Source organism: Anopheles darlingi, chromosome 3 (genome assembly GCF_943734745.1).
Source record: "Anopheles darlingi chromosome 3, idAnoDarlMG_H_01, whole genome shotgun sequence".
NCBI classification, from domain to species: domain Eukaryota; kingdom Metazoa; phylum Arthropoda; class Insecta; order Diptera; family Culicidae; genus Anopheles; species Anopheles darlingi.
The window spans coordinates 3,481,384-3,500,095 of NC_064875.1; the positions used below are offsets into that span (position 1 = coordinate 3,481,384).

The window sequence follows — 18,712 nt, forward strand, 5'->3', positions numbered from 1 at the left end:
GCCTGCCACCCATTCACCCTTTTCCTTTCACCCCTTCGCACCATGACCTGCGCGGAGTCCGGGGGTTTAAGAATCATTTTCGGCATGATTCATGGCCACCCACAGCACGTTTTGATGATGAAGATGGTCCGGTGGTCCCAGTGGGACGCTAGTGCTACCAGTTCCATGCTCTACAGGTCCGGAGCACCCACAAAAACATTCGTCGCAGCATAACAATCTCGAGAACCATTAAGCTAATCATGACCGTTGTGCTCGGCATGATTGCAGCATAAATTCCTCTAGATAAGAGATTCCGTTGAAGGCGTATTGCATGTGGTAGAAAAGTGTTTCCAAATTTGTTTTAAACAATTCAAAACATTTTTCGAAACCAATTTCCCGTCATCTTTTCATGTCCTGCCCTCGAATGTCATCGATAAATCTCCCCTTTCAAGCTTACAGACTGCCACGCGCTCTGCGTGCCACAAGAAGTTTAGACGTCAATCAGGACGGCGTGAATGATACGATAATCGTCGTTGAGCGCACCGCCGAACCCTTTCCTTCGCCGTCGTCGTTTTGTGCGGTGACCAACGGCCAAGGTGCTGGCAGGCCCCGGATTTTCACACTCGACAGGCGCGCAACAGACGTAACTAATCCGAATTGATTCGATTCTAACGTGGCCGCGTCAACATGCACACTCACATGGGGCAGCGGCGGCGTACCATTCAACGTGCTCGCTTATGTTCCTCATTTCTTTGCATTTCTTCGCATGTCGCGATGCTCGTTGGCGCTCTTTCTCTCTCCGTCTCCGGTCGGTCAGTGAAACGATTACCTCACCGATTTCGGCAGCCGCAGTTCGTCCGTTACTTTCACGAGCGTCTCAGCCGCTCAGTTGCTGTTGCGCAATCCGCGATTTTTGGGGGTGTTCGTTGCGGGCGGTGGCGCTGACAGCAGCAGCATCAGCATGACCTCATGCCACTCTGTGTCTGCTGTATCTCGTCTCTCTCTTTCTTTGCTCTCGCGTCAATGGTCATATGTGTGAAGCATATTTCAACGCGGGAATGTGTGGACACATCCTTCAATTAGACGGTGCTGACGTCGCTGACGTTGATGCCGCGTCGCATCTCATGAGGCATATCTCGAAGTCTTCTTGATGCGGATAGAAGGGTGCGCCTTAATGCCACGCAAAACAAATCATCAGCTCGACGATGCTGGCACAGATTGCTCATTAATTAGTGAAACAGTTGCCGGTTTGGTTGGGGGTTGTTTATGTTGAGGGAAATTAAAATGCATTTTTAATGCTGCAATCGGATCAAACAAAAGATAACTCAAACAACGTAATGCGTTGGTGGCGTGACCGCTGTACAAAAAGTATGGCACTGGTACCGAGCAATGCGTGAAGTGATGTGAAACGGTTAGGTAGCGGTGCTATCGGGACTTAACGGTCGCGCCCAGCTGCTGGCCGGTGGCATGGGCTTCAGTCGTACGAAATGTGTGTCATATGCAATCCTGCCAGCAATGACCATCATCGTCCGAAACAGCTGTGTAGCAGTCGCCAGCCTCACCAGCTACCAATCAATGTACCACTTCTCGTGTGCGTATGGTTGTACCTTCTTGTAGGTATTATTAGTTGCAAGTTATGACTGCGAATCACCCACGGACCTCGCACGAAGTTGATGATGATGGTCGCCACAGATTACGAGAAGCCGTTGCTTCGCCGGGTGCCAGTGCAGGGATCCTTCACTCTCTCGCGCTGATGAAGAGATGCTTACGGCGTGAGTGGTCGATCGGGGCGGTAGTGTTGGCACGCTAACATTGAGTTAAAAATACAAAACACCATCCCAAGACGCACTACTCCGTGTTCGTCTTGTTTTCCGTCGGCGCCCTCCGTGTGTGTTCGCGCCCATCGTTGGCACGGGCCATCATCCAACAGGTCATTATGCATCCCCTGTTCCTGCTTCCACTTTGTTTGTCTCTCTATTCCTTTGCTTCTGCGTTCCTTCGGTTAGCATTCGTTTATGCTCTTCGCTGGGTGCGTAGCTACTGTTTTGCTGTGGTGCCAAGGTTTGAAAAGGCACCTAGACTAGACGCCCAGCATCGCAACTCAATAAATGTGTTTCCGGACGCTCTCTTCACCTTCATCCTTCACCTTCGATGTCAATATGATCGGTTCGAATGGTCTAGATGATTGTGTTTTTTTTTTGGCATGGGATAGACTCACACTCTCCTTTCCAAAACGAACCGTTTGCTTAGTATTAAGTTAATGTTTGCTTAGTATCATGTAAGTTGTTGAGGCTATTGAATCTCTTTTTAATTTTATCTTCCAATAATTGCACTTCAGATTTTGTGGGACTAGTAAAACGATCTTAAGGCTATTACCGTTGTACTACTTAAATATCTTTATCATAAAACCCTTTTACTAAATAATCAGTTGTTCATCAATATTCAAGCAATCAATCAATATCGATATTCGAGCTAATTTTAGCATGTACACACTTTCATATTAGCCTGGACACATCGATCCTCGATCGTGTTTGTCGACGACAGATCTACTCGAAAACCGACTCACTCGAAGATCATTGCTCGAATTGCATAGCGCTAGGGGCTTTCGGTGTTATGTCGACTCGATATGCAATCGTCGACGAAAAAGTGATCGTCGCACCGCCAGGAAAGGATTAAAAGAGTCTCCATTTTAGGCAATCCATTAGAACCTTGTATAATCCCATTTGGACGAGGATTTCGGCCGTTTTTCTTCGACATTACCTTGGGCAAGGAACACCAAAAACGCGTGGTACAAACGAATGAAAATCCCCGGGTCTCTTAACATGAATTCATAATCACGGTTCCGTGGAATCGGCGAGGCACTTTTTATAAATTCTGCTCTGGTCTGGTAGTTGCCTTGCGGCCCTCGGCAATGTTCGGACCAACAGCCCGTGCGAGCAATGCGCACGAAAACAACAAAAACAGAGACAGATGTACCACTCTTGAAGACATTATTCAACTCGCATCCCGCCTTTTCATCTACCACTACCCCTACTTGCGCACCATCGAAAAAGAATTCCGCGGAGACCGTTGATGATAAAGAATAGGCTAACTGTACTTTTGTCGGGGAATGCGTTCTCCCGCTGCACGAAGCACAACGAACCGTGGATTCAAACTTTCTCCCAGAAAGTCGATTTTGGCAAACGAGGAAAAGTCTGCGTCTGCCGGGCTGGGCCATTAAGGCAATAACAAAGAAAAAGCAAGCAAGAAAAAGATGCCCGAGAAACGGGCACACGCCGATGGAGCGATTCTTGGTGCGGACGTTCTTCTGCAATGCCCTTGCCGTCGGCCCAGAATGGCGGCTTGTTGACCCGTACCGAACCGGTCCGAGGCTGAAGCCCGTTTCCATTGCTCTGTGGCTCGTCGTGGGTACGAGTTTTGAAGAGTTTTTGATTAATTAGAAAACAATCTCTCACGGCACACGAGCCGTTGAGCAAAGCCAAGTCGCCGTCCACAGTTCAAACCATCCGACGTTTGGATGGGATGGGACTTGTAAGCGGCGTTTAGCTTGGGGTTTATGTCGTCGTTACATAAGCGTCGGTGGCCGTTGGGTGAGGGAATGTAATATGTTTGAAGCATTCGTTGGCCCGATGGCGGAAAGCAACGGTTCTTGACTTTTCAAGGAATATTACGGAGCCCTTCGGGTCACGTGGAGTGCGTGTGCTCTGCGAACGTACGTACATGGTTTGCCCGATAGCGGGGCTTATCCTTTCAGCAGCGTAAGCCTCGTATAAGCCTGTGAGTACGTCGGATGTGTTGGATGTTTGAGTATGCTTGAGTATGTAGAAATGGGATGAAAAGCGCAATTTAGGTGAAGATTAATTTCAACGGAACGGATTTCTAATAAGAAGCTCAACGCTTGGTGTACTTTTACTGATAGCTTTTAACACTCTTTATTGTTGTGAATTGGCTTAGAATCCTCGAATCCCAAGCCGGGTCTTTCGCACAGATCGTGTTTGTGGCAATCATTCACGAATTCGGTACAACCTTTTATCCATGTTTGCTTCTACTCTGTTCAGGTACTTTATCATCTATTGGAACAGACACGTGTCACGACGCTGCTCTCCAGCGTGCCCCTTCAAGTGTCGCCTACCTAGTTGGATAGCAAGACACTCGCGGTGGGATTAATTAGATTTTGCTTAAAGCACTGCACCAATTATCGATCGCACGGGCAGCGATGCAGCGATAGGGCCTCGTGTAGCATGGTATGGCAAAGTCGGTCCTCATTAATCCGTGAGCCCCCGGAAAACTGTCTCATAATTTCAATTATTTCTTTTTTGAGACCGTGGCGTACGTGCCTAGAGTACGAGACCACCGCAAGCCATGCGACCAAGGTGTCCGGTCAACATCTTACTTCAAAATTGGTCCTGAGTGGCGTCTAATTAGCTTTGAGCGGGCCCCTAAGGGCACATTGGTGAACACGCATAGTGTCACTTTGGACGTTTAAGCAATGGCAGAGTGTATGCGCGCGTGTGTGTATGTGTTGCGTTTGTTCGAATGCCAAAGATGCTGTTGCTGTTGGGCAAAGGAACCGCAGCCACCATTTCATGATTTCGATTAGACAAATAGGCGTCGATGACAAATCGCTGTTCGTTTGCGTTGCCGGCACGCGGCCTCCGTGGAACTCATGTTTTTCTATATGTTTATCCTTCTAAGACTTGACCAGTCCCAGTATGGTGCTCGCCTAGTGCTTAATCGGTCGGGGCGTGATGGTACTAAGGTCGCCGAGGGCTCCGCGATTAGCTTCGTTGGTACCACGATGCCGAGGTGGTCCGGTTGTAGCGGAGTCACTTTATTGGTTTTTAAGTGCACGAGCCCCATATTTGGTGATCGCTCGAAGATGCGAGTTAACGTCCTTCATCACCGGGGGATGACCTGCAAGCATACGTTTAGTCTGCTTTCAGAGCATCGCCGTGCATGCATTGCGTGTATGCTCTTTGGGATAAAAAGCCTCTTTTTCGTCGGTTGGATCCAACGGCATAGGAGAGACATCGTGTGTAGGAAGAAACCACTGGGAAGGAAAAATGGGCGAAAATCAATCAACCGCAGCACTCACCAGTGGAAGGCTGGCGCCAATGAATGGACCCAACACGATCACGCGGCTTCGTTCGGTGCGACTTGTTGTGTGGTTTGGTTTGCGGTTCATATGGATGGCTTACGAATACTGCGACCTTGGGTACATTTTGATGATCGGGTACTGATCGTTTGCTAGCCGCAAAAAAAAAAATACCCGAGTGATGCTCGGAGAGATAATTTTGTAAGTAGATTAATGGACCAAAAACCAACACGGACCGACCGGTGGTCACCATTCGACATTCAACGGTTCATTGATTTCGACAGCAGCGGCAGCGCCGCAGTACGTGTGGGAAAATGGAGGTCCCCAGCTCATGGAAAATAGCTCCGTCGGACCGAAAACAGGGTTCGACGGTGTGTCAGTAACGTTGCTGGTTCCGAAGCATAGCGAGCAACGATTAGATATCCATCACAGCTTTGCGACGGTGCGTGTGAGTTTTCGTTTCGGACGCCTTCAGTTCGCTCGTTTTTCACTGATCGTCGGTTATGGATTGAGACACCTTGTAACACAGGGTGTGCAGCAGTTCGGTGTGTGAAATTGGCTTTCAACATAAATTGCTCCAACAAATGCATTGTACATTTGTAGCGCTGCTCTGCCCAGGAACTCATACCAACAAGCTTCAATTCCAATGCGGACATATGTTTATGGCGTTTATCGTTTTCCATTTATTGTAGATTTCGTACGTCGTTTCGTCGAGGATTGGACAACGATTTCTTCATTCTAATCGTTCCAATTCAATTCAGGAAGTCTCGCCATTATGTGCGAGATGCTGCCCAATTTAACGACTCCTCTATTCTTACGAAAATGGTTGGAAAACAGATTTAAGAGAGAGTAAAATAGAGATGTGCCTGATTGGATGATGGATCAAAATGGCGATTAACTTCGATTCGTGGCAGAAGCGGAATACTTCATCTCACAGTCTCGCCTCTCCTCATCACATTCTCTGTTGTTATTCCTCCAACGACTCACATACACCGGCACACATACACGTGTACGAACCCAAAACTACGCTGGATTGTTGGGTCAATAATGAAGTTATAAAACAAGCAAACGAGCGAGCCGGCTCGGCCTCGCCCTTGGAAGGTGAAAATGGAAATGTTTATCAGCAATAGAAAGGCGAAAATGACAGCCAGTCCGACACATAGAGCGCATAGCAGGCACGAGAGTAGAACGAAAAAGGAGAGACACACCACAGCAAACAAATTAATGGATGCCAAGGAACGATATCCCCTTCTTTGCTCCAAAGGGGCGGCAGCCCACACACTGGAATCACTTTCTCGACGATCGTGTTGAGATGAGCCCCTGGTGAGCTTGCAAGCGCGGTTTTGTGGAAAAGCTCCAGAAATTTAATTAGACCCTCACCGCCAACACTACTACCGCCATCAGCCAACGCTGACGGGCACAACTAAATGAATGCTCGTATTCTTGGTAACGAAAAATCAACTTTGCGCGCCTCCAGAGCAACATCTTCGATGGAATGTTGCCAACCGGTGGCCACCGGTCCCGCTTGTGTGTGCCTTAGGGACCCTCGGCTCGGCCATAGCCGGGAGCTTAACGGCAGTTGACAGGATTCGAACGATAATTCATAAATTTTATGATCCCACTCGTATCGTTCGCTTCGTTTGAGAGTCGAACTCGGAGCCCGGGGAGAAACGAATTCTCGTTCTCTTCCCCGTCCAGCGTAGCAGCAGGGAATGCAAGTTCTTGGCAAACTTCGGTTCGGGGTTCGCTTCTTTTTTTTTTTTTTTGCAGAAAAGCTCTCCAGTTTTGCACAGACTGACGTGTCGGGTACCGTATGGTACCGGTGTTGTACGCGGTAAGGGCGAGAATGAGGCCTTTTACGCCATAAATTTAACGCCCCGCGGAGAACGATATTCCAGTTGGCGTACAGCCAAACGGTGACGGTGGTTGCTTCCACTGCCATCTCACCTGCTCCAACAAATGCTATCGTGCGTGCGGTTCGCGTTTATGCGTGAATGGGGCAAACTGCGAGGGAGCAGGTTTGAAGCAGGTTTACACTACGATGCGTCTTCATAAACCCTGTGGTTCGTTAATTTGGCTGCTCGTTACAAGTTAACGCTGTCTGGTACACAGAATAGGTACTCGAGTGCATTAGAGAAGCTTCAGATTGTTGGAGTAGGGTCAAAGGAGAACTGTATTTTTCAAAATCCGCTAAAAGTCTAGACAGAAGTCAAGTGCCGTTTGTTTTAATCCGGTCGGAGTTTAACATCCAGATTTTTTAAAATTTCGCATCTCGATAAGCCATACAAAATATTCCAAAGCAAATAAACTTGTCGAGAACTTGTGGCTGGCTGAACACACTTTTCATTGGCTTAAAGGATGCACTTTTCTCGGTCGTTGCAGAGATGCTTCTGCAATATTCTTCTCTATACTGTCTCCTTGTAGTAACTCATCCAGAAGCAGAAGGTTGTACAGAAGCCGAAGGTTGCAGAAGGTTGCTTGTCGTTACTTGAAACCCATAAATTCTCTTCTGTCGATGGTCGATTGGAGTGATCGTAAAGGGGTTCACAAATCAATCAAAAACGGCCAATGACGGCCATATCTACATCAAGCATGAAATGCATTTCATATCGCCTGCCTACTGGGCTCGCGGCACGCTCTATCGCACAACCGAAGGAAGGTCATTCGATAGACTTCGACGGTCGATGCGCTCGATAGCGCATCACTTACGATACGATCGATCAATGGATACCGTCGTTCCCGTCGCGTGCCGATGGAAATCATTAGGCAGCCATCAGCCGATCGATCGGACACACTCTCTCGTCGGAGGGACCTTTAATTCGTCGATTCTTCGGGGGATCTCCCTTTTGAGATCATTACCCGTTGTGTTTTATTTCTTTTCATACGATTCGCCTTCCGAAAAGAAGCTACCACCATCCCGGTTGACGGAGCATGTAATGAGCGTTTAGACGAGGGATTCGTTGCCGGCTCACCAAGGGGGAGCATAAATTAATGCTCGTGCGTCATTATCATCGGCCGATGATGCCTTTCTACTCGTTCGACATTTCCATATCGGAAAAAGTCGCTTATTATGCAATCGAGAGGGGAATGTATTGTAAAAAAGGGCATACAGTATAAGGAAACATATGGATTCTTAAAAGCAAATTGGAATAATTATCAATTTTCAATTTTCAAGTGCAAACTATCGGAATTGTGCATCGTTGAGTTCTCTGATGAAGGGCGACGATCTTTCGCTTTAGTGTGGTGTGTGCGGTTCCAGAACCATAGAATAGGCAAACGTCGTCGTCGTAGTCGTCGCCGCCAACCGTCGTTGTTGTCTTCGCTGTTCGCTGTTGTTGAGAGTTGGGATGGAATTGGAACCAAAATTGAAACCGGTTCCGTTTGACCATCAACGACTTTGCGATGAACCAGCAGATTGCAGCCGAGAGATGCACGACAGCTCGCACCGAACCTGGAACGGCCAACCTGTTTTTGTAACTTTCCTCTTCAATTTTCTTCGTTCTTTGGCTCCTACGCCGCGATATGTGAACCCCAAAGCTGGAGATTGGGGAGAAGAGGGTTTCAGGAGTCGAGCTAGCAAGCCAGCCAGCCAGCCAGCCAGTCAGTGTGCCCGCCAGCGAGCCTGCCCAAGAAGATCGAGTCCACTTAAGAGCTTTTATGCAATTTGCATTCGTGTGCACCAGATTCCGGAGTGGAATGCTGGTACGGTGGTGTTCAAGCGGGACAGAATCGTGGAGTACGGGGCTGCAATTCCTTAACCTTGGGCGAGCGCGAACGAGCACTAGAGCGCTCCGAAAGGTCACTTTGGTTGGTTCGCTGCGGTGTGCTGTGATCCCCTTTTCGAACACGCCCGGGCGTGGAAAATCATCTCCAATGAACTCGCCGGGCCCTGGGCACGAGTCTCTGGCCTTCCTGTAGGCTGCTGGGCGCATTTCGTGGCCTGTAAACATTAGCTGGAATCGCAGTCGCAGCGTTCCTCGTTGTCGCCGTTGCGCGGTTTTGCGTTGTTTGCCACTCTCGGGCGTCTGTCTTCGATTCGCTGCAGTCAATCAGCACCTCCCCACTGCGCGGTACCTTTTGTGAGACGAGGTGCTCTTCAATTTAGTGCGCTTTTCGATCCGGCGGAAGGCTTTTAATTGAGTTTTTACCCTCGTGATGCAGCTCGTGACGAGTGTATGCTGTATCTGGTGCGGTTTGTTAGATCCTTTCCGCTCGAGTTTTGAGGTTGTTTAGCGCCATGGCTGTGGCTTTGAATTTTCCATTGATTCATTACCTCATTAGGAATCCTTTCTACTATGTAGGTAGCCTCCAAATTTGATCTACAATTGTGCTACGCATCGCACCATAACTCATGTACTATCTGACAGGCGATATATTGGTGTCCTGTGTGGCGTGAAGGTTGTCACCATTTTCCGATTTGTTGTCTGTTTCTAGTGCTCTGTTGCACTCTTGTCACACACTTTAAATCATGGACGGAAACCGTTCGGCTGTCTGATAGTGCGGGTCATCACCAAACGAGCGAAACTTTTCGTGCATTAGCCTTTCATTATACATTCCAGATATCGTACATTCCCAACATTTTTTTTCCTTTCATGCTGTTCTATAGCTGTTCTAAGGATCGTAGCTTCGAATCCAAAAGTGCTTTCCGTCAATTTGTGCCCACGCCATACACCCCGTATCATCTCGACACTGCGAATTTCCGCCATCGTGCGGAATTTTTCTAGACATTGATGTAATCAAACCGCAACAACAACAGTCCCCTCCGCGTACAATAATGTGCTGCGGCTGTTGCCCTTGTGACGGAAATATTATGTTCAACGAAGCGCAGCGCATCGCCAATCTTGATTAACGTCACTGTGTCCGTTGTCGAGCGATTAGTAGTGAGCAACAGTAGTAGTGGAGTTAGTCTTATCCATCCTATGCGCTCGGCTTCCTTTGATTGTTTGAAGAGATGGTCGCGAGGGAGTCGTTTCATTTTTAATCACTAGGAAACGCACCCTAGCTTGCTGCTGAGTCTACATTAATCCGGCGACCAGAAGCTAATTCCGCAAAAACATGCCTCCTTCCTCTCCACTCGGGTCTCTAAATAATATACTGTGCCGTATGTGCGAGGTGGAGCTCCTCTCGTGCGTATCACATTACGCAACCGAAACATCAGCTACGACGACAACAAGCAGTGCGACAAGCGGCGTTTCATCGGAATCCCCGAGGGTAGCAATTGTAAAATTCGCTCGATTCGTTGTATCAATCACTTCGGTCCAGATCTCAATGGTTTGAGCCGTCAGTCGTCAATCGCTGATGACCGTTATTAATGCTGATTTCTACACTTTTCTTGGCGAACCTACAAGGCTTCAATCTGTCACTGCTCAGTTGGTGGCACGATTTTCTGTTCTTCTATTTTACTTCTTTCATCGTCTGCTCACGATTCACGTTTAGTAGAGTCTGTGACAGGGCCACCGAGGATACCGAAACTCTCGTCCGCAACCCTGAACCGAAGGCGCATGATGCCGCACGGCGTGTGCAATGTTGCTTTTTCTACTGGTCGAAGGTCGCATTAATTGGGCAGGATCTAATTTTGATTCGAGTGAAGATGTTTTGATGATCAAGCCATTTTTATACTTTTTTTTGTGTCTCTTGGGTGCCCCAGCCATCGCTAAGCCATGCCAAAGTTGGCTCGAACGAGAGCGTTGACGATTAATTGGACGTTGGCTGTCCCGCGGTCAGGTCAACGGAAAACTCGAGGAAAATGTGACAATTTTGCTTCATCGTGCTGGCGGTGGCGTTTCTTTGGCATTTTTTATGAGCACCATAGGACGCAGCAGTGAACGTTTTTACAATGGTGACACTGCAGTCTGGCAGTGAAACTGAAGTAGATTTGGAGTGACGAACTCCGAAGTAACTTACTCAACTCACTTACCTTGACATAGTTCTTCTGCCATGGATTGCTAATGATTCTCCTAATAAGTCAGCTACTATTTAGTAAGCTATCTCAGCATAGTTCTCTTTAGATTTGTTAATTAATTTTAACCTTAGGAATTGAGTTTTTTAATCAAAAACTTGCCCAATTGTTACACTCACTTCGATAAAGCAAAAAAGTTCCAAAAAGACAATATATATTTCCATTCCAAGATATTGCCAAACAATGGCGCTTCGAAAGCATACAATTCACACTTTTTTCCTCCAAAGTGACAGCGAACAAACACAGGTTCGGTATGCAAAGTAGCGCCACACGCCACACGGTCTAGGGTTAGCCAACCCGGGAGCTGGAGCACAGCAGTTTGCAATTTCCTGTGCTCCCGTAATCTTCAAACCGACCGTTCGCTCGATCCAAACGTTCACTCTAGCGTACGCTCACCCTTCCTCTCTAACTCCCCGAAACGGCCAAACATGGAAAGGAACACTTTCGGTTTCGCGGTCGGCTATCGGACAACGAACGCGACCTAGATAGGGATGGGAAGTTACCAGCACATTCCCGGGAAGACGACGGTGGAACAATAAAGATTTATCCCTCTGAAAGACTGCTCCTCCGACCCGGTACCCCACCTGCATACCCGGGCGTATATTTGTCTAGTCAAAAGGTGATGTACGGCTTGACCGATCGGCTACCGAGGGTGAGGAGAAGGTAACGTAACTCATTAAAAGCTCACCGCACGAGAGGAATTGGTGCCGCGTGGTGTCAACCATCACCACATCACCAGGGAGTAGGGTATTCAAATCACAGACAACGACAACGACAATGACGCAGACGACGGATGTGGGCCATTTGCTCAGATGACCGATGATCCACTCCAATCCGAAGAGCAGCAACGACGTTGTTTTGTGTGTGAGAAAGCTCGTTCAAACATCGAGTCAGTCCAGCTCGCTGTATGGCGCCCTATGGCGTAACCTTTCGCACGATGCGAAGATGTCGAATATCGACATCATCTTGTAGCTCAACGCCGCATTAGAAGGTGGTGAGGCTCTCGGTACTAATCGGTAATATCTATGACCCACTACCGGTAGCCACGCTGCATAGGAGGCTCGTCATAGCATAGCATTCTAGGCTAAGATCAACCACTCTCAGTGTCTCGTTGTCGGTCAAATCGACCTTCTTTCTGCTCCTCTAATAGTTGACGGCGCAAGTGTGTGCAATCGAGCCCAGAGGCCATCCTCCCTTCTTCTCCTTCTCTTTCTTTCTCTCGCTTACTTCAAGCGTAAAGTCCAAGCTACGACACTCTCTGAGGTAAAGTGTCGGTCACGTTTCATCTAGCGTCGGTTCCCACACGATGAGAAACCAACAATGACTCGCGATGTGACATGTGACAGATGGCTTCTGGTCTCTGTGGCTTTTGTGGCTGTGTGCGCGCGCACTGACCGGAGAGCGTGTACGACCTGGCGCCTGGACGGACGGACCTAGTCGGCACACGACGCATACGTACCGCCGGTGGACAATTATCTATTTGTCATTTTTCTTGTGAACATCCCAGGGGCCGTAAGAGCGTGGCCACCGGTAGTTGTAGTGTTATACCCGGTACGTAAAGCCTTCTCAAGGAATGTGTCACCATCCAGGGGGTTCGATGGCATCTGGTGGTGTGCCTTTTGTACGTGCAAACCACGCGCGGCGACACAAAGTATATGAAGACTTTGTCAAAAGTTCGTGCCACCAGCTCCGGAGACCGGATCGTAGCTTTCGAGTGGAGCTCGCACAATAATCCGACAATAACAACAGCTCGTTGGCGAGTCCACGAGATCACTCTCGAGAGTGAAGTTGATGAAGAGAGAGAGAGGAGGGGAAAACGCACAAGCTCTCCCCCCCCCCCCCCCACTCGCATGCCAACAGTCTAGCTGATTATGTGACTAACACCTTCGGCAAGCGTGCGTGAGGTTCGAGCTCGTGCGGTTGGTAGTAGAGGCAAGGTCATTGTCAGCTAGTTGAGTTCGCCGAGGTTGTCCATCTTCTTCGGTGTATTAAAAGTTTCCATTTCTGTTGACTTCCATGTCTCGCGGTCACTGTTTACACTCTTTTTTCGGAATGATAGGTAGGTCTGCTGACTTACGCCATAATACCCCGTTATGGTTAGGAGGAGAAGGAGGAGGAAGATAACATAGATCTGAGATGGGATTTTGTTGACGAAAGATCAGAGAGCTCCAAAACTAGAGACAAACAAGAGATATTGAAGCAGAACTGGAGTGTGTTTGTCAGGGCCAGCTGGAAAGCATCGCCGAGCATTATGGAGTTATGAAATAATTTCTTGCAGTGCGAGAGAGTTGTGCTTTAGGCATATAAGCTTACAGTAATCGAAAGCTCAACTTCTGTACAGATGATGTTTGAAGTATTTACTGTAAAAGTGAATGTTTATACAAAGTTGTTAGATTGTGATACTGTAATGGTTCAAGAATCATATAAAGGTTATTTAAACTCCTAAGTATTTATTATCCCATCAATTTTGTAATATTTTCTCGAGAAGCAACTCGAATACAACAACATAAATCATAACGTAGCGAGCAACGAGCATAAACTGAAATACGATGACGATGATTCCAATTCCTACATCCTCTCTTCGTATATCGTATATCTTTCGGCCCAATGACAGCCAATGTCCGGCATCAAGAATTCATCAAGAAACCTGAAGTGCGTACTATTCAGCGTATGTGTGTATGAGCACGATGCTAGAGAACAGTATGCACACTTCACATCCGCCACAGTCATTAAGTAAACGCAGCCATCGAAAAGAAATGACCTTTCTCTCCTTCTCTAATGTACCGTTCGATGGGGGGGCTCGTTTGTTATGGTGAATTCCTTAACGCGCCAACCCTTCCCGTACGAACGTGACATAATGTAGAGAAGCCTGCGTGCGAGATGGTAACTAATAGCCAACCAGTAAGTCATCGGCCAAGAAGAGAGAGAGAGAGAGAGAGAAAGAGTTGAAGAGAAGCCCAGTACAGGACGATGTACTAGAGGTGGTAGGTGGCAGTGAAAAATGATTTGCCCCGCTGATCATTGGAAGTAATGTTCGATCAGCCCGAGCCGATTGCGATTTATTACCTCACGCCACCTGGCCGGGGGGAGGGCTTACTTATCACCCCAGATTGCCGTGGGGGGTTCCTACGAAACCATAGTGAACGCACACTGCAAGCAAGGTGCAGCAAAGGTCTCTGGACTCCGACAACCACTGTACACCCCTGCACCGATAGCATGATGAGGTGATGGTAGTTCGCTTCGAAGGAACCGATTTAGCCATCTCTCTCTCTCTCTCACACACACACACACACATACACACACACACACACAGACCGGATCGATCGAGCAGGAGTCTGATGAAGCTGGGAAATTGATACTCCTCCCGGCTGCCAAGTTTATGACGTGCCGCCTCCAGGATCTGCTGGTAGCTTCCTTCAGTCGATGTCGAGTCGAAGTCGTGGGATTGGTGCACGCAATGGTTCGGTGCACTGGGCACTCCCGTCTGGACTCTGTAACAGGTTTTCGCTATTTATAATCGGCCCGGAGTCTGCAACCATGGTTGGCGAAGGTTCTTACTACACCCCCTCAACACTTCGTGACTTGGACTTGGACGTCCGAGAGCTCCGACACACACACACACTTTCGAGACGCAGTTTTCCTGCGCAACGCCCCGAAGCTCTACGCGGCCCATGGCGACGGCGACGTTAAAGCGTAGGTCGAACCATGAAAGTGTAGGCTGCGTGCTATGTCCGAGGGCTAAGGCAGAATCGTAAAAAACTCTCCCGGATATTTGGCGTCCGTACTTAAGGTGCTTCCATCCGGTTTTTTGCGTAGCAAGCACCAACAGCAGCATCCTTGCTTTTGGATGCCGTTCTCGATGCGCTCACTGTTGTCTCGTCCAACGCCCGGTTCGATAAATTTAAATTTTTGCTCTCTCTCTCTCTGTCAGTATCCTCGTAACGTGCCCAAGGTTTGTACAATCGCCCACCTGAAGCGACGAACGGGGTAGAATCGAGAGAAACAACGAAGACCAACGGCGCACATTTGTTTATGTGTCTGTGTGTGTTTCGCTCCGTCTGTCCTGCCCGTCCACTTGATCGCGCCCTCCCATGACACTCTGGACAGGGGCCACTTCCTCCTGGACGGACCATCGGATCGATCTCCGTGGTCTCCTCTGTGGTCGACACCACCATCCGTCCGTGTACGTGTCGGTGCCCGTGGATTACTTACATTTCATTATGAACCACCGCCAACGAACGGGCGCAATCTGGCGCAGCAAACAGGTTTGTCCCTCTGGACCATTCTTTAAGCCACTTTGCGATTCTTGTTTCACTTCTCTGTCTCTGTCCAAGATCGATTTTCCCTTCGACGATTACTTCAGATTTTTGAAGCTATTTTTGGTAATCTCTGTGGAGGAGACAAAACCAAGAAACGATAACACAATACGGATATGTTCTCCGAGAGACACTCGAGGTGAACCGGCGCCTCCGCGTTCGTGGTGACACACTCCGAGGAGGGGGAGAGGGCCCATCATGATCCTTGCTTCGTCCTTCCTGCTTACACTTCAGCGTTTGCTCTTGTTCTCGATTACCTTCGAAAACCGACAACGCCTGGTTGTTGCTTGTGGTCTTGTTTTTGGGCCCCGGTATTTAAGACGTGCTCCTCTCCGGGATGCTTCTCTTCTTTGCTCCGGTCTCGAGTCGCAAAACTGGTTTTTCGTGTTGTTGGTCGATGGTTGAATTCTGAAAATGATTTAATTGGAACATTTCTTCAGGATCAATGACTTACCCCTGCAAGCAGCAGCAGCAGCAGCAGTAGCAGGTCCACCACACGAGCAGATGTGCTGAAGAAGTCGAACCAAAGAGGTTTGACAAGACACTGTAGAGGGTTTTGGAAAGCGGTATCGGTGGAGAGGTTTTGTTGTGATATTTGATAGCACCGTAGCGGAAGTGGTGCGGCATGTCTAATGGGTGTGTAAGCGAATCATTCTGACCAAGGGCCGACAGGTGGGCAACATTTAAAGGGCTTCATCGAACCGCAATTCGAATAATTGCTTTAAACGGGATAGCTTGCAAGGTTCGTCGTGTATGTAAATTGAAGAAGTTGTTTTCTTTCGTTTTTATTTTTTAATATTTTAAAGGAAATATAGATTGCGCATCTTCGGCAAAGGGTTTACAACGCTTCTTTTTCAGCTACTTCTTGCTCAGCAAACTACTTACTTACACATTCAGCGATCGATCGCTTACCAACAATGCGTGCATATTCATCGATCTTTTCAAATAAGACCTCGGAACAGCTCGACGGCGCAGTGCACAGTTTGCGTGGTTCTCTCATAACCGATTAGCGGACCCAACCGATCCGGCACACGCTTATCTAACGCGTGCCAATGATGTGTGGTAGAGGATTGCGTTGATTGCGCATCTCTCTCGTGTGTGTGTGTGTGTGCGCGCGCGAAAAGATGCATTTGCAATTGATTGCGCCCCGATTGCGGTTGGCTGCCACCGCACTTACACACAGTCGTGGCCCCCTTTTCTGTGTGCGCACCTCCTCCTCCTCCTCCTCCTTCTCGACGCCACTAGAATCTGTGCCGCAGCCTCCATCACCCACATTTCACACACTGATTCCTATTCACCGGCGATTCCGGATCGTGCTCTCGGCCCAAGTCGCGTGCCCTGCATCATTTTCCGCTTGCTCGCAGGGACACACACACACACACGCACACACACCACTGTATGTTCATGATCATGCATCCTGCTCCAGGGTTGATTAGTTCTCGTTCACCGCCCATCGGCCCATTAGTTCGGTATCCGTAAGTCGGTGCCAATAGGGGCGCGTCTGGCTGCTGGATTAAACCGGCTGGACCTAGCGGAGAAATGCTTTTCCTTTCGGACCCAGCAAACCGTTGCCAAGACGCAGCTCAACCCATTTGCTGCTGTGTGCAACCTCTTCTCTTCTCTTCGATTCGATTTTCCGCCACGCCACGCGGGAAACGGGAAATACGGGAGCATACCTCTGACGTGCCGATGCACCTCCGGCTGGCGCCTCGATACACTCGATGCACCCGTTTTCGCCTGGTGCATTCTATTGCCTAACGAAATGCGCGCTGGACACTCCTCACAGATGAAAGGAGGGTTGCAAAAACGGGAACCCTGGACTCTGGTGGATGCGTTGAGCGAGAACACCGCAAAGAATCCCGCATGATTGTGACCGTGTCGATGGCCACGAACGCCATCGTATGTGTGTGTGTGTGTGTGTGTGTGTGGTTCACAGTCCGGTCCCGGAATGTGGCAGACGGAGAAATGGGTTAATGTGTGACTACGGAACGACTGTCTGTCTATTGCTTACGACACGCTTCTCGTCATCGTTGTCTGCCCGGGGGTCCGAGCAGCGATAACAAGTGACCGCGATTTGCTTATGCCATTGGGAATCTATTTATGGTTTTGTTTTGCAAAGTGAGCACCAACAGTTAACCGATCTTTTTGCCTTTCTCTCTCTCTCTTTCTGTTTTACAGGTAAGTGACACTCTGGATTGCATCGAACGAAACGCCATGAAGACAGACGTCTGCTAGAAGCCCAAGGATTTATATGTTTAAGCATATGCTTAAGCATCTGTGGAGCGGTGGAGGAATCTTTTGTGGTAGGCCAAGACCGCATGTTGGTTGTAGCGCTGGATGAGTAAAGTAAAGAAGCTTAAGCATCCAATGGTAGGTAATCGTTTGTATGTTTATCCGTTGCTCGAACAAGCACCAGCAACTTTCTTTCAACTAGTTCACGATCTTTACAACCTCTCGTTCAAATAGCAATGGACCCAGAGGACCGCGATTATGGTCCTTATCTTGGTCTCCATAATCGCTAAGCACAAAACGATTGTGTCACACTCCATGCTGGGCATGTTTGGGCGGGGGCACGATCTTGAAATTTATCTACGAAAATTATGGGTCACAATAGCGCGCGATGTCGGGAAAAGTGCTTGACCATCATCGTGTCCGCCGTGCGACAAAGGGGGGACCACCACCGGACTGGACTTGCTCTAATCAAATTTCCCTTTGGCCCCACAAAATCGTGCCCGTGAGATGGAGGACAAGAAGGAGGGGTCGGAAGTTCGCGTGATCATGTCGTGTCGTGCGACGCCATTTCCTTCACGCTGTGTGCAATGGGGTGTGAAGGTGTACGCTCTTATCGCCACAAAAACATCAGCTTCAGCATTTCATTAGGTTTCCTCACATTACGAAAAGGTTAATGTGATATCCAGCAGGGCTAGGCTATATGGTGCATTATGCTCGGTTGTTTAGGGTCTGTTGATGCAATTACGTGGCCAGTGCAGTGAGTGTCGCGACTGTCAACACAAGCAACTAGCATCATAACCTCAAAAACATGTGAAGTAGAATCAAAATCAGAGAAAAAAGCACGAGCAAATCTCTCTTTCTGCTTCGTCTTCTTTGCTTCCCAGAAACATTTCGATCGATTCCGGTATGTCCAACATTATTATGGCATTGACCCGAACGAGCACGATGATCCTCCTCCGTCTGCTTCTCTTCGTGCAATCCAATCTCTTGCTGTTTATGAATATTCCCGGCCCGGGCGCGCTGATTTGATAGCCCGAAACGAGACGACGCTGCAGAGATGCGAAATCCCTTGCGACCTCTAACCGGCTCCTAAGCCTTGGGTCGGATCTTCGGTCAGCCGGAGGGAGGGGG

General features: G+C 48.6%; 1 protein-coding gene across 3 annotated transcripts in view; it reads left to right on the plus strand.

The window, feature by feature from the left end:
* Window positions 1-18,712, plus strand: part of LOC125953327 (disco-interacting protein 2) — a 105,582-nt gene that overhangs the window by 35,365 nt on the left and 51,505 nt on the right. The gene's annotated exons all lie outside the window — the stretch shown is intronic.